The 15,231-nt window shown below is 42.4% G+C and overlaps 1 protein-coding gene and 1 long non-coding RNA gene across 8 annotated transcripts in view; one reads left to right on the forward strand and one right to left on the reverse strand.

The window, feature by feature from the left end:
- Positions 1-15,231, forward strand: part of LOC129639765 (uncharacterized) — a 315,100-nt gene that overhangs the window by 195,022 nt on the left and 104,847 nt on the right. For all 7 annotated transcript variants that reach the window (XR_008708585.1, XR_008708584.1, XR_008708582.1 and 4 more), the window contains one exon: positions 11,367-11,491. This is a non-coding gene — a long non-coding RNA (uncharacterized LOC129639765). The remainder of the gene's footprint in view (positions 1-11,366; positions 11,492-15,231) is intronic.
- The window catches only part of LOC129639755 (cancer/testis antigen 47A-like), a 34,134-nt gene that overhangs the window by 7,779 nt on the left and 11,124 nt on the right, over positions 1-15,231 (reverse strand). The gene's annotated exons all lie outside the window — the stretch shown is intronic.

The raw sequence follows: 15,231 nt of genomic DNA on the forward strand, positions 1-15,231 counted from the left end.
TAGATAAATACAAATGATTTTTAAACATATGGACTTATTATGCTCAAACAATTCAAATTAAAATTATATTGAGGTAATGATAATGATTAGCATTTATTAAGTACTTATAGGTTGGACACTATTTTAAACACATAGATTATGTTATTTACTCCTTGCAAGAGCGTTATGATGTGAGTACTGTTATTATCCATCTTTTGCAAATAAGGAAACCAAAACACAGAGATGTTTAGCAACATTCTCAAGGATACACAGCCAGTAAGGAACAGAGCCTGGATTGAGAAGATAAAAATCGCCCTTAATCTCACTATTTAGAAATGATCACTCTGCTATTTAGCAAATAGTTCAGTTTCATTTTTCTGAGTTGGGAAGACACTCTGATTGTTAATTCTTCTCTTTGATTAGAGAATCCCAGTCTCCAACCCTTAAATAATAGGAAGTTGGCTGTTGATTGCAAACAGATATTCTTGATCATGTCACGTTTTCTGTCCCTTTGTTGTTAAAAGCCGTGTGGCTTAGGGTAAACTTTCCCATGGTCCTTAGTTTCATCTTAACAAAGAGAATAATTACCACCCCACAGGGTTTTTGTGAATATTTAACATGATAACATACAATGAGCATTATCAGAATTAAGGGTTATTAGTGAGGTTTGTCTGGGTTTTTTCAACTTCTAAGCACGCCCTTTTTATTCAGAGGAAGCAGAATTTTAATTTGGTCCTCTTGTCCACACTCAATCAGTAATTCCCTGCCTCTGTACAGAAGAAATGCCCCCCCCTTTTATGTTCTTAGTAATTTTCATGGGAATCTTCCTCCCAAATGGTCCTATGGCTGCTTCCTCCTTGGAATTCAGATTAGTTTTTTTTTTTTAATTTTTTAAAATTTATTTATTTTACTTGAAGGCTAATTACTTTACAATATTGTATTGGTTTTGCCATACATTGACATGAATCCACCATGGGTGTGGAATTCAGGTTTTAGTCAAAGAACACTCACAGGGGATCATTGCTGACTACAAATTGTCACCCAGTGCCACCCTCAAACACTCTTATATTACCACCGTTTCTATTTCCTTCATAGCTTTGAACTTTTCCCATTTAATACGTTTTATCTTTGTTTTTATTACTCCTGTCCTAACTCCCCAGCCTCCCCGCGCACCACCAAGAGTTAAGTGCCGCAAAGCAGAGCTTATTGTCTGTTTTCTTCTCTATGTCCCCCAAACACCTAGAATGATATCTGGAACGGAGTAAATACTCAGACATTTATTTATTTACTTTAAAGATTTATTTATGTATGCCTGCACTGGGTCTTCATTGCTGCACAGGTTTTTCTATAGTTGCAGCAAGCAGGGTCTAGTCTCTAGTTGCAGGGTGCAGGCTTCTCACTGTGGAGGCTTCTCTTGTTGTGGAGCATGGCTCTAGGCATGTGGGCTCAGTAATGGCTCCCGGACTCTAGAACACAGGTTTCCTGGACCAGTAATTGAACCCACATCCCCTGCATTGGCTAGCGGATTCTTTACCCCTGAGCCACCCAGGAGGCCCCTTAAACATTTGTTAAATGACTATAAACAACTTGCTTCCTCTATATTGGTTAATTGTACAAGTTACAAAGTCAAATGCTACTATGTGTAGGATCACATTTATGAAATTGGAGAGCCCCCAGTGGGTGAGATTAAAGTTGAGCCTTGAATGTTGGTAAAGTTTGGGTAATTTCTCTCTATACCAGTACATCTCATATTGCCGGAGGGATGGTAAAAAATCTGCCTGCAATGCTGGAGACCCAGGTTCAATCGCTGGCTTGGGAAGATCCCCTGGAGGAGGAAATAGCAACCCACTCCAGTCTTCTTGCTGGGAGAATGTCATGGACCGAGGAGCCTGGTGGGCTACAGTCCATGAGGTTGCAAAGAGTCAGACATGACTGAGTGACTAACACACACACATAAGTATCTTTAGATTGAGGGGGACAAGTTCATAGGAAAAAAAAAAGTCTTTCAATTTGGTCATTAAAATATATATAAGATGGCAGAGAATTGCATCAGTGTTAATGTTTGTTTGCTTTGTGGTTAGCTCATTCTAAATTTCAACTTATGGAGGTCAGAGAGTTTACACATTAAATTGCTGTGTCTTTACATAGTGTAAGTTAAAAATCCTCTAAAATTTTCTTCCCCTACTTTGCCACAGGGTCTGAAATTGCCTATCCTAGCATCATTTCATAGGCCCTTTCAGAGACAAGTACATTGTATGTTAACTTGGAATCACATCCTTCCTGAAAATACTATTATTTTTGTATCATTAGCCAGGTATTACATTAGGCAGGGTCTTGAGGAATTGGGACAGGAACCTTGAGAGCAGATGAGTAGAGGAACGAAGAAAAGATCTGGGGGCATGGGGTGCTCCCAGGGAAAGGAGGCCTATCTGGGGAGTGACAGTGACCCTGATTCTAGGTGCTGGGGGATGATGGTGGAATTGAGGAGGACAGCAGGGGCCACTGCTTGAGAGTTAACAGGATGTTGCTGAAAAAAGAGGTAAAGGATCTAGGGATGCAAGTCTTGTTCCACTTTCATAGCGTTGCCTCAGGTCAACTTGTCTCTGGAGGTATTTGGTACTTTAGGACAGAAAGGTGAAGAAGATTCTTTGAGGTTCCATACAGTGAGGGTCTTGAGATGGGATGTAGGGAGGCTGCTTGTGAAGTATGCTATTGTAGCACACCGGAGAAGCAGTCTGCTAATGCCATCCTGAATGGGTGTCTAAGTGACCTTAACTATTTGTAGAACGAGGCCTTCCCACCAAACTCCCTTTCTCTGATGAACTACCTTTCACCCACTTTCTTACCCCAATTCTAGAGATTAGGCACATTTAAAGGCACACATAAGACTATAGGTATGAGCACTAATAGAAACTTCCTTGGGTCCCAGGTAACCTCTTCTGAGTTTAAGAAATAAAACAGTAGAAACGGAGTTGGAGGTCTGCACATCCTTTCCTCAAATGGTAACTGGTGTCATGAGTTTGGTGTTTCATTCCCATGTACTTTGCCTACATTGTTGGGAAATGAAAGAGGTTGTTAAATATAAACTTATATCCCAGAGTACATAGCATTTTTGGCATGTTTTAAAACTTTATATCAATGGCGTCACTGGATCTATGTTCTTCTGTCATTAGTTTTGCCTTACACTTTTCTCTACTACCTCCAGGAAATCATTATCCTCAGAGGGGTGTGTGACTCAAGCTCCAAGGAGTTCTAGTCTCCTCTCCAGAGGAGCCCTTGGTGTCCTAGTCCCTTTACCCACCACACTTGGGAGCCAGTGACTTCAGGTTGGTCTTAGATGGAGGTGAGCCTCTTCCTCTGTTGTCTTAGCCAAAGTGCAGGGCTGGGCTCACTTGCACTAGTGACCTCCTGGACCATTACCCTGGGAGCCCCACTTTGAAAACCACTACTCTAGAGCAGGAGACAGAGAATGAGATGGTTGTGTGGCATCACTGACTCGATGGACATAAGTTTGAGCAAGCTCTGGGAGTTGGTGATGGACAAGGAGGCCTGGCGTGCTGCAGTTCACGGCGTTGCAAAGAGTCAGACCCGACTGAGCGACTGAACTGACTGACTGACTCTAGAGCAGGCATCCCCAACCTCTGGGATCTAGTGCCTCATGATCTGAGGTGGAGCTGATGTAATAACAATAGAAATAAAGTGCACAATGAATGTAATGCACCTGAATCATCCCCAAACCATCCCCCTCCTCCCTGGTCCGTGCAAAAATTGTCTCCCTTGAAACTTATCTCTGGTGCCAAAAACGTGGGGGACCACAGCTCTAGAGCATCTTTTGCCCCTTGATATTTTAGCCTTCTTTCAACGAAATAATCTGATACAAGTTTACCAAAAGGTGAACAGGTAGCATTCCTAGAAGGTAGAGTGCTACAAAACTGCTCTGCTAAGTATAAAATGAAGACAAGTCTTGATTAACACCCCAGCGATGAATCACTTGTCTCTAAATTTCTTTTGATTTAAACATCTGTGCAAAGATCCTCAAATAAGCTGACCGTTATTGAAGGTGGCTTTACTGGAACCCTTAACCATGCACATGGTTCGGTTAAAACTGCATTGTGTACTAGTGAGTACAAGAGACTTCATTTCTACTGCACAATGATGAAGGCACAAGTCAAGTAAGCTAACTTGAAAACTTCTTCAATTGGTTTCTCAGGAAGGCTTTCTAAACCTCTCTTAGTTTGCAGTAAGGATTCTGATATTCTACAGCTGTAGCTGTATCCCTATGACAAAAGTACTTCACGAGAACCAAACTATGGATGTTCAAGGATGCAGTAAATTATGTATCTGGCAGAAAAGTGGAGACCATTAAAATTCTAAGCAGAAAGCACTGGTTTTAAAACCTTTTAAAAGCTGCTTATTAGCTACCTAGAAACTTTTTTAAAAGAAGGTATAAGCAGTGCAGCGTATGTTTAAGCTATTCTCTAATGATATTTAATGCCCTTGGCTCACTGCAGCTTGCATTCAACAAAGTCGTGTTTATTTTAGGGTTCTTCTTCCTCTTCTGGTTAATCATTTTCTTCCTCTTGCTTTCCTCCTTCTCTCTTGATTCTTCGCCTGTGTCATCATCATCATTCTGTGTGTCTTGTCCTGTTGAGTAAAATACTGATCTTGTACACTCATGAAAGAAGAACTGCAATTGATCTTCAGGAATTTTACCTGTACAAACCCCACTTAATATTGTAAATTTAGGAATTTCCAGAGTACAAAAGTAGCTGAAGTATGAGTCCTTGAAAGTTGTTTTGTACCCTATTCCAGGAGTTCCATTTCCTTTGCTATCCTGTTCCTTAATGCATTCTGAGTGACATTCTTCTTCCAATGTATTTAGCACCCAATGCAGCCTATAACTTGTGGTCCGTGAGAACAGAAGGATCAAAATCATCCAGGTATGACTTTATTAGATATGTTTCAGTCAACACCTCATTTGAGAAATAGTCACTGGATTCAGAGAAGTTCAACTGTGAAATTCGTAGGCTCTCCAGCATCTGAGAAGTTGCGGACAAGTATTTCAGGTGCTCTAAAATAGGCTCATGGGCTTTCTGAATCATATTTCTGAGCAATTCTGCATTCTTCAAAACTTTCATGCCAAGATAAAGAATTCTTTCAGGGTGGCTTTTACCGTCAGACGTTTCCTCAAGTTTTCTTTTTTGATTTCCTCAACAACTGCCTCCGCAGTACCTGGTTTCCATTTATTTTCGTCATCTGTAAGCTCATTAGATGATTTTGTATCTCTTATCATACAGGTTGATAGAGGCATACTTTCTCTCAGTATCATGAATCACTTTATGGTGTTTAGATTTTGTTTTTGCCTGTTCTAACTGGAATTTTCTTTAGGCATTAAGTTGCTTAACGATATTAATCAAGTCCTGAAAACAGCTTACACATGCTACAAGTGAAGCAGCACATCTTTCTTGGGAAGCCTGAGGAATTTGCCTCCCCTCAACAGTTTTTTCTTCTTTCCTGTTCTCAACAGCATGGTGCCCCTCAATTGTGGCACATTGCAGTCTCCATGCCACCGACTCTGTGACAGAAAACAGTCTCCTGCACACAGCTTAAGGGTCTTTTGCTTTCCCACCTCAGGGCCTTTATGTTTCGCCGGTGAACGACAGGGCCAAGTGGCTCAAGTGTCCTCTATCATCTCATTAAGATACACAGGCAGGAGGGTGTGGGTGGGGAAAGATGGTGGGCAGCCCAAGGCACCGTAGTCTGTCTTTCTGGCCCCTTGAGGTGGGATCCCTCCACTGACTTTCAAGAGCTGCCTCCCCCTAATTAAAGTAAATGTTAAAAGTCTTCAACCCTCCCTTGGACACGACTGCCGTCTTCCCCTCCTCCCCTTTCATCCTTCACAGCACAGGCTCTGGTTGGGCCAGTAGAGCTGGTTTTATGTCACTTTCATCCAACATAATACCTGCTCAATAGCTCTGGCTGGGAAGTAGGGGCAGAGGTGAGAGCCAACAGCGAAGGTGGCCTCAGTGGTGCTGCTGTGGTGAGGGGGCTGCTGGGCTAGGTTGGGTGTGGGGCCAGGGGGCTGCTGGGGTGAGCGGGCTGCAGGGCCAGGGGGCTGCTGGGCCAGGTGGGTGTGGGGCCAGGGGGCTGCTGGGGTGAGGGGGCTGCGGGGCCAGGGGACTGCTGGCGTGAGGAGGCTGCGGGGCTGGGGCCTGCTACAGAGGGTGCTGGGCTTTGGCCTAGGTGATAGCCGCCCCTGCTGGGTGACCAGGATTTGGCAAGGATGGCCGAGGAACAGAGCCCCTTCCCGGGATGGAAAGTCTGGTGGCCTCAACACAGGGCAGGACCTCACTGTCAGGCCAGGACCTCACTGTCAGGCTAGGAGATTCCCTCCGTGTCACCTGGCCTTGAGCTGGCATTGAAATCTGACCAAGGCCAGGGCACGTTGAACCGGGTGCAGCCAGGCTCAGGGAAGGTTGGCCCCTGCAGTTCCCTCCAGCACATTTGGTCCTGGGGGCCTCTAAGCCTAAGAGAATTTGATGCAAAAAGGTGATTGGCAGGCCATCTCTTCCTTGTTCCTCTTCCTGCCCCCCGTCCACTTTGCTTGTTTTGAAGAGGGGCTTATTGGTCCTCACTCTAAGCAGACCCCAGGAAGAGCGACTGGTTTAGGAGTACCAGCATGCCATATGCAAGTGAATTCAGACAGGGAGCTTATACTCTTGCCTGGAAAATCCCATGGATGGAGGAGCATGGTAGGCTGCAGTCCATGGGGTCGCTAAGAGTCGGACACGACTGAGCGACTTCACTTTCACTTTTCACTTTCATGCATTGGAGAAGGAAATGGCAACCCACTCCACTATTCTTGCCTGGAGAATCCCAGGGAGGGCGGAGCCTGGTGGGCTGCCGTCTATGGGGTCGCACAGAGTTGGACACGACTGAAGTGACTTAGCAGGTGTAAATTACCAAGGGGGAGGGGGGAGGGGCATTTATTCCCACTGTTACAAACTGCAATTAAACTTTTCCTTTGTATACCACTCTTTGGTCCTAGGTTAAGAGTAGTGTGATTTTGTGCCAAATGGCCTGGAGATCAATGCTCAGACATTCCCGAAAATGTCTAGAAGGGCCCTTAGACATCCTGGAATCCAGCGGTTTTCCAAACTTCGGTGCACATAGGAAGCACCTAGAGGGCTGGTGGGACCAACAGATTGCTGGGCCCATCCCAGTGGTGAGGATTCTGGATCTGGGGAGACCTGAGAGTTTGCATTGCCAAGGACTTCTCATGTGAGGTTCACGCTGCTGGTCTGGCCACTGCACTTCATTCCAACGTCTTCATTTCATAGATGGATCAGCTGAGACAGAACCCCAGCTGGGTTCCAGAATTGGCATTAACGCTTACCAGGTGTTGACTTTGCAATCTGATTTAGCTGTTCTGAGCCTGCGTTTTCTCATCCACAAAATTAGGTAAGAGCCTCGGTCATTCCTACCCTGGGTTCAGTCTGCAGGTGGCTGCTATTGGGCAGTTACTCAGGCTTTTAGTAACAGCCCTCTGGTTTGGTGTGGCACTGTCACGCGGTTCTCAGGTGCGTGAGCTTCCACAGCTTCCCTCTGGTTCCTGGGTCGGGTTTAGGCCCTGCCTTTCCTGTGTGGAGCACCGAGAGATGACGATGCTCTCAGGTGGAGGGTAGGACATAAAGCTTTGTTCTTTTTGCTGTGGTTTTCTCATTTTGCAGGTGCCTCTTCTGTTTGCTTACATTGCTAAGAATATTGGTTTTCTTTTCTGATGTAGAAAGTTTCCCAATGTTTTCCCTTTCTGTTTCCTTCATATCCTTTGAATTTAAAAATTCTTTACCATCTGATCATAAGGCTATTCAAGGATATATTTTCTTATTTTCCTTGTGATTTTTTATGTTGTATACCCTCATCCCTCTGGAGTTATTTTGACATGTGTTATAAAGTTTGGATCTTGGTTGAGTTTCCTTTCTTTGTAAATGGCTAAACTCGGGCATCATTTGTTGAGTAATCCCTTTCCTCTCTTTGGATGTCTGGCTGTGCATTCTTAGCACTCTAAGAATGTAGAATAGGTGGGAGTGAGATTTTTGTTGAAGCCCCTTTTTTCCAGATGGGGAAGTTGAGGCCCAGAGCAGCTAACTGGTTTTCCTAAGGTCATGTTAGTGAATGGAGAAGCTCTGACTTCTTTTGTGTGTGTGTGTGTTTATTTTTGGCCGTGCCGAGGCTTCATTGCTGTGCTCGGGCTTTCTCTAGTTGGGGTGAGCAGTGGCTCTTCTTGTTGCAGAGCATGGGCTCTAGAGTGCAGGTTCAGTAGTTGTTGCCCATGGGCTTCATTGCTCCTTGACATGTGGAACCTTTTCGGAGTGGGAATGGAACCCGTGGACCCTGCACTGGCAGGAGGATTCTTAACCACTGAGCCACCAGGAAAGTCCAGATCTCTGTGACCTCTAATCTGAGTTTGAGATATATAGGTCTGCTTGTCTGTCTAGCTCCAGGGACATTTGACAGGGGCAGGTTAGCTAACTGGCCACAAAGTAAATGAGCATGACCTAGGGTCTCTGAGAGGTAGAGACCAGCCTTCCTCAGCCAGCCCAGAGAAACCGGGAAATATGTACTGCACACCTATGTTCAAACTGCCCTGGTGGTTCAGTGGTAAAGAATCTGCCTGCAGTGCAGGAGATGCGGGCGATGTGCAGGAGATTCAGGTTCAATTCCTGGGTTGGGAAAATCCCCTGGAAGTGAAAATGGCAACCCACTCCAGCCTTCTTGCCTGGAGAATCCCATGGACGGAGGGGCCTGGTGGGCTACAGTCCATGAGGTCAGAAAGAGTTGGACACGACTGGGCACACACGCATTCAGTTACCTTTTCTGTGCTGGTGGTGGTTGTGAGAATATTTAAGATCCGCTCTCTCAGCAACTTTGAAGAAGGATACAACATAGTATTGTTAACTATAGTCACCATACTGAATATTAGATCCCCTGAACTTGTTCATCTTATAGTTGGAAGTTTGTATCCTTTGAACAACATCTCCTCGTTTCCCGTCCCTGGCAGCCACCATTCTACTCTCTATTTCTGTGAGTTTGGCTTGTTTTTAGATCCACATATAAGTGAGATCATACAGTGTCTGTCTTTCTCTGACTTATTTCACTTAGCATAATGCCTTCATGGTTTATCCATGTTGTCATGACAGTCAGGATTTCCTCTTTTTTTATGACCAAATGTTTCATTGTGTATATATGTATATACATTTACACACACGTTTTCTTTATCCATTCGTGCACAGGCACTTTGATTGTTTGCATGTCTTGGCTATTGTGAATAATGTTGCAATGAACAAGGGGCTGCAGATATTTCTTTCAGGTAGTTATTAAATTTTCTTTGGCTATATGTCCAGAAGTGGGATTTCTGGATCCTATGGTAGTTTTATTTTTAATATTTTGGAGGAAACCTTATGCAATTTTACATAGTGCCTGTACTAAGTTACATTCCCACCAACCGTGTACAAGGGTTCTCTTTCCTTTAATATCCTTGCCAACACTTCTTTTGTCTTTTGGATAATAGTCATTTGAACAGAATTGTATGAGTTCCTATATTAACCGTTTCTCAGATAGATGATTTGAAAATATTTTCTCCCGCTCCATAGATTGCCTTTTCATTTTGTTGTTTCCTTGGCTGTGCATGAGCTTTTTTATTTGATGTAGTCTCACTTGTCTATTTTTGCATTTGCTTGCTGTACTTCTAGTGTCATATCCCAACAGTTTTATGCCAAATCCTAAGTCAAGAAGCTTGTTGTAGAAAGTTGTGTTTTCTTCCAGAAGTTTTATGGTTTCAGGTCTTAAATTTAAGTCTTTAACACATTTCAAGTGAATTTTTGTGAGTGCTCTAAGATAGGAGTCCAATTTTATTCTTATGGGGATAACTCGTTTTACCCAATACCATTTATTGAAGAGTCTTTGCCCACTAAATATTCTTGGCTCCCTTGTGAAATATTAGTTGACCGATTATGCATGGGCTTATTTCTGAGCTCTTGATTCTGTTCCATTGTTCCATGCTGTTTCAAATACTATACTTGGTAATATAGTTTGAGATCAGAAAGTGTGATCTCTCCAGCTTTGTTGTTCATTCTCAGGATTGTTTGGGTATTGGAGTCTTTTGTGGTTCCACACAAATTGTAGATTGCTTTTTCTATTCTGTGAAAAGATGTCATTGGAATTTTGATAGGAATTGCATTGCATGTGTAATTGGCTTTGGGTAGTATGGACGTTTTAACAATATTCTTTTTATACAGGAAATGGGGATATCTTTATGTCTTCTTCAATGTCTGTCCTCAGTGTCTTATTGTTTTGGTGTATAGATCTTTTGACATGCTTGGTTAAATGTATTTCTAAGTATTTTACTGTGTTTGCTGTATTATAAATTAGATTATTTTCATTATTTCTTTTTAAGATACTTTGTCCTTAATGTATAGAAATGCAACTGATTTTTGTATGTTGATCATAGGTCTTGCAAATTTACCAAATTCACTGAGGAGTTCTAAATTTTTTAATGCAGTCTTTAGGTTTTCTGTATATAAGATCATGTCATCCTCAAATGGACAATTTAACTTCGTCCTTTCTGATTTTGATGTCTTTTATTTTCCTTGCCTACTTTCTCTGAGACTTGAGTACAATCCTGAATAGGAGTGGTGAAAGTGGGCCCCCTTATCTTGTTTCTGTTCTTCGAGGAAAAGCTTTCAATTTTTCTGCATTGAGGATGATGTTAGCTGTGGGCTTATTGCAGATGGCCTTCATTATGTTGAAGTATGTGGCTTAGAACCTAATTTGCTGAGATTTTTTTTTTAATCATGAAAGGATGTTGAATTTTGTCAAATTCTTTTTTTCCCCCACCTGTTGAGATGATCATATGATTTTATCTTTCATTCTATTAATGTGACATTTACTAATTTGTATATTTTGAACCTTCCTTGCATCCCAGGGGTAAATCCCTCTTGATTGTGTGCTATGGAATTCAATGTGATAGTGTTTTGTTGAGAAATTTTGCATCTACCTTTATTAGGAATATTGGTTCATAATTTCTTATAATATCCTTATCTGCTTTTGGTATCAGAGCAATGCTGGTCTCATAAAATAGGTCTGGGAGTGTTCCCCCCTCTTTGAATTTTTGGTAGTTGAGAAGGATTGGCATTCATTCTTTAAATGTTTGGTAAAATTCACCAGGGAAGCCATCTGGAATCTCATCTTGGAATTTTATGTGTTGGGAGTTTTTTGATTACCCATTCAGTCTCCTTATTTGTTACTGTTCTGTTCAGATTTTCAGTATCTTCATGATTCAGTCTTGGTAGGTTGTATGATTCCAGTCATTGATCCATTTCTTCTAGGTTATCCGATTTGCTGGTGTGTAATTGTTCATGCTGCTGCTGCTCAGTCTCTTCAGTCGTGTCCGACTCTGTGCGACCCCATAGATGGCAGCCCACCAGGCTCCTCCATCCATGGGATTTTCCAGGTAAGAGGACTGGAGTGGGGTGCCATCGCCTTCTCCGGTAATTGTTCATAGTTATTCCTTAAAATCCTTTGTATTTGTGTGGTATCATTTATAATGGTTCCTTCTCATTTATAATTTTGCATCTTCTCTTACTTTTCATGACAGGTTCTAACTATAAGTTTTTCAATTTTGATTATCTTTTCAAAGAACCAACTTTTAGTTTCATTGATCTTTTTTCTCTTTTCATGTTCTCTATTTCATTTATTTACACATCTTTATTTCCATGTTTCTCTTAACTTTGGGCTCATTTTTTTTCTAGTTCCTTGAGGTATAATGTGTGGTGGTTTGAGATCTTTTTCTAAAATTAATGTAGGCACTTTTTACTATAAACTTTCTTCTTTAAAATGTTTTTGCTGCATAAATTATATGTTTCTATTTTTATTTGTTTCAATACATTGTTTTTATTTCCCTTTGATTTCTTTGACCCATTAGGTGTTGAGGAGTGCACTATTTAGTTTCCATGTATTTGTGAATTTTCCAATCTTCTTCCTATATTTGATTCCTAGTTTTATAACAATTCAGTCCAAAAAGATACTTGATAACATTTCAATTTTCTTCCATTTGATGAGACTTGTTTTGTCTCTTTGGGATAACTATTACCATTTAACAGTTGTTGTCTTAACTTGCCTAGGTCTTGACTGTCTACATATGGCTTTCCCATCTTGTTTTGAATCCTCACCACTGCCTATGAGATTTCTGCTTTCAGGAAAGGGCTGTGATGCTGGATACATTGTTGCAGATTTACGTATAAAGCGGTAACCCGGGGACAATGCGCTTTAGAAGAGAGGATGCAAGAATGTTTTCTTGGAGTTATTAAGAGGTCATGTTCCTTGACAAAGGAAAAGCGTCTCTAATGTAAAAGTCCCGATGATTTAGTCCAAAGATTGTGGACTGTGTGCTTCGTTAAATGTCTCACTTTTTCATTGCTACTCCATGCGTTGTAAAGACTAGTTTCCCAATCAGTCCACTACCCCTTAAATCACCTTCCCTGTGTCCCTGGGGGACCCTAGTGCCTGTGAATTGGGTAATAGTACACTTCTTGTACTAATTATAAGTGATAGAACACTTATATGGAACACTCTTTACACATGCCCCATGTCAATCTGTTCCAGGCCTGGCAACAGTGAGCACCTCCCTATGAGACAGAACATTTCTTGGGGATTATTGTACTCCTCTGGTTAGTCCATTAGTGTTTGTCATCTTGCCCCAATTTCACTGTGACCCTGTCTTCGATTGGCCAGAAATGTATTGCACGTCCTACATATCCTATTGTTGAAGCTCTTAAGACCTTGCTGAAATTAAAAATTCTACAGATGCCAAAAGCCATACTTCCAATCAGGCAGAAAACAAGCTTACCACAGTGAAGAAAGTCTGGCTCCAGTGGAGAGCTGTCTTACCCTCTCACTCCAGCATTGAGGTGGAGATCTCCATGTACCCAAACTTTTAGTGCCTTCCACTCAGGAGCTTCTGCTTCAAAGGTTTTAGCCCAAAGCAAGGCTATATGCCGTCACCCCCACCCTGTGGCATAGTGGTGAAGACTCTGCCTGCCAGTGCAGGATTTGCAAGAGATGCAGGTTCAATTCCTGGGTCCAGAAGGTCCTCTGGAGAAGGAAATGGCAACCCACTCCAGTATTCTTGCCTGGGAACTCCCATGGACAGAGGAGGCTGGCGGGCTACAGCCCATGGGGTTGCCAAGAGTCTGACATGACTGAGCACACACACACACACACACACAGAGACACACACTTTCCTGACGCCATTCATCAAAAGTTACTAGGCTGGACAGCCCCCACATCCCACGTGAACCAGTCACCCTCAACCACAGAGAAGAGGGAAGTTCAAAATGGGGAGTGGAAAAAGAGAGGAGTCAGGATGAGAGGGATGGCTAGCTATGAGGGATGGGGACAAGTAGCCCAGCAAGTTTTGACTCCTTCCTTCCTATCTTGCCTCACAGTCTTTTGTAGCATTGCCTCCTTTAAGAACTTCAGGCAAAGGAATAAAGATGTAGAATCATTTGCCCTAAGAGTCAGTTGGTTAATAGGCTGGCTCTCCAAGGCACCTACCACCCTAATTTCACCTAGGTTCACTGGAAGTTGGTTCAAATTTCCCAAGTCCTTCCCCTTTAATTCCATCCCCCAAACCCTTCAAACACTGTGAGCTCCCTTTGGATTCCTGTGCAGTGCCTACCTCATTTACTTGGGAAACCCAGAAGAGTCTTAGTATACCTTTCACTGTTTCTGCCTCTGATACCTTGGGGCTACTTTGCTTAAACAGAAATGCAGGACTAGACGTAACTGTGCTTTTTCAGGTCTGAGTGTAATGGTCGAGGAAAACCAATGGGTTCCTGGTTTTCCAGATGATGGTATAACGTGATACTGAAAGGTTGTTGCTGATCGAAAAGACACCGGGATTCTTGGCCTCCGGAGGAGAAGAATTCAATCCAGGGCCAGAGACGAGGCTTGGTCGCTCAGAGCTTTTGTGTAATAAAGTTTTATTGAAGTATAAAGGAGATAGAGAAAGCTTCTGACATAGGCATCAGAAGGGGGCAGAAAGAGTACCCCCTGCTAGTCTTCAGCTGGATGTTATATAGTCACTGCTGTTAAGTCACTTCAGGTGTGTCCGACTCTGTGTGACCCCATGGACTGCAGCCTACCAGGCTCCTCCATCCATGGGATTTTCCAGGCAAGAATACTGGAGTGGGTGGCCATTAGCAGTCTGGTAATCAAAGAAAGGAATGTCTTAAAACTCAGAATGGCACCAGGCCCCTCATCCATAAGATGCATTTTGGGATCATCTTGGCGCCAGATGATTCATCCCAGGCCATGAAACGATTGACTTGAATCTTGCAGAAGGGCAGATTACCCTACAAAGAGTTTCGTTTACATAGATGAGGCGAACAATATCTGAGTGTAACATACTGGTTTGTCAAGTAGGTTCTGAGGCATTAGGCGGAACCGAGTTGAAGACAGTCTGGGGCAAATGCATAGTACATTAACATAGCTTAAGACAAACATTTCCATAAGAAAAATACATTGGTTAACTCAAGGTTTGAGAATAGTTAACTTCAGGTGAAACCATGTGTCATTATGGCAACACAGTATTTTAAGAGAAACCTCCTTTTAAATTTGTATAGGGAAGGAAAAAAAATATCACTAGTTTGTTTCCACCTGATGTTTGAGCGAGAGAAATATGTCTGACACTTGCAGCCTGTTTCCTCTGTGTGGAGACCCCTGGCCTTCCTGCCTGTTACCCTCTCAATACCACACAATCACATGCTGGATTTTTGTACTTTCTCTATAAAACATCTGCATCTTTACCTTTTTTATCATGCTAGGTTCTTGATTAACTGGATTTTATTTCCTTTGTATTTTCTTCATGAAATTTCATTTAGGTGGATGTCCTTTACCCAGGTAATTCTGGTAGATGAGCTGTTATACCTTCTCTCTTCTCAGAGTGAACTTCTATTAGGTCATTCTTATTCTGAGCACTCACCATTATTAATTTTTCCCACAGTTAACAAGTCTGTTTTTAAACACAAGTTATTTTTTCACGCCCAGGGGCACATTCTTCAGAGCATTCAGCTTCTTTGTAACTTGTTTGATCTTTGCATATGAAAACAAATACAACAGAACCTGTTCTGTAGTCTGTCATGTGGAGGGCAATCAAATAGGCTATTGATAATTCAGACCTGAAGGTTTTCA

Source organism: Bubalus kerabau, chromosome X, assembly GCF_029407905.1.
Source record: "Bubalus kerabau isolate K-KA32 ecotype Philippines breed swamp buffalo chromosome X, PCC_UOA_SB_1v2, whole genome shotgun sequence".
Taxonomy (NCBI): Eukaryota; Metazoa; Chordata; class Mammalia; order Artiodactyla; family Bovidae; genus Bubalus; species Bubalus kerabau.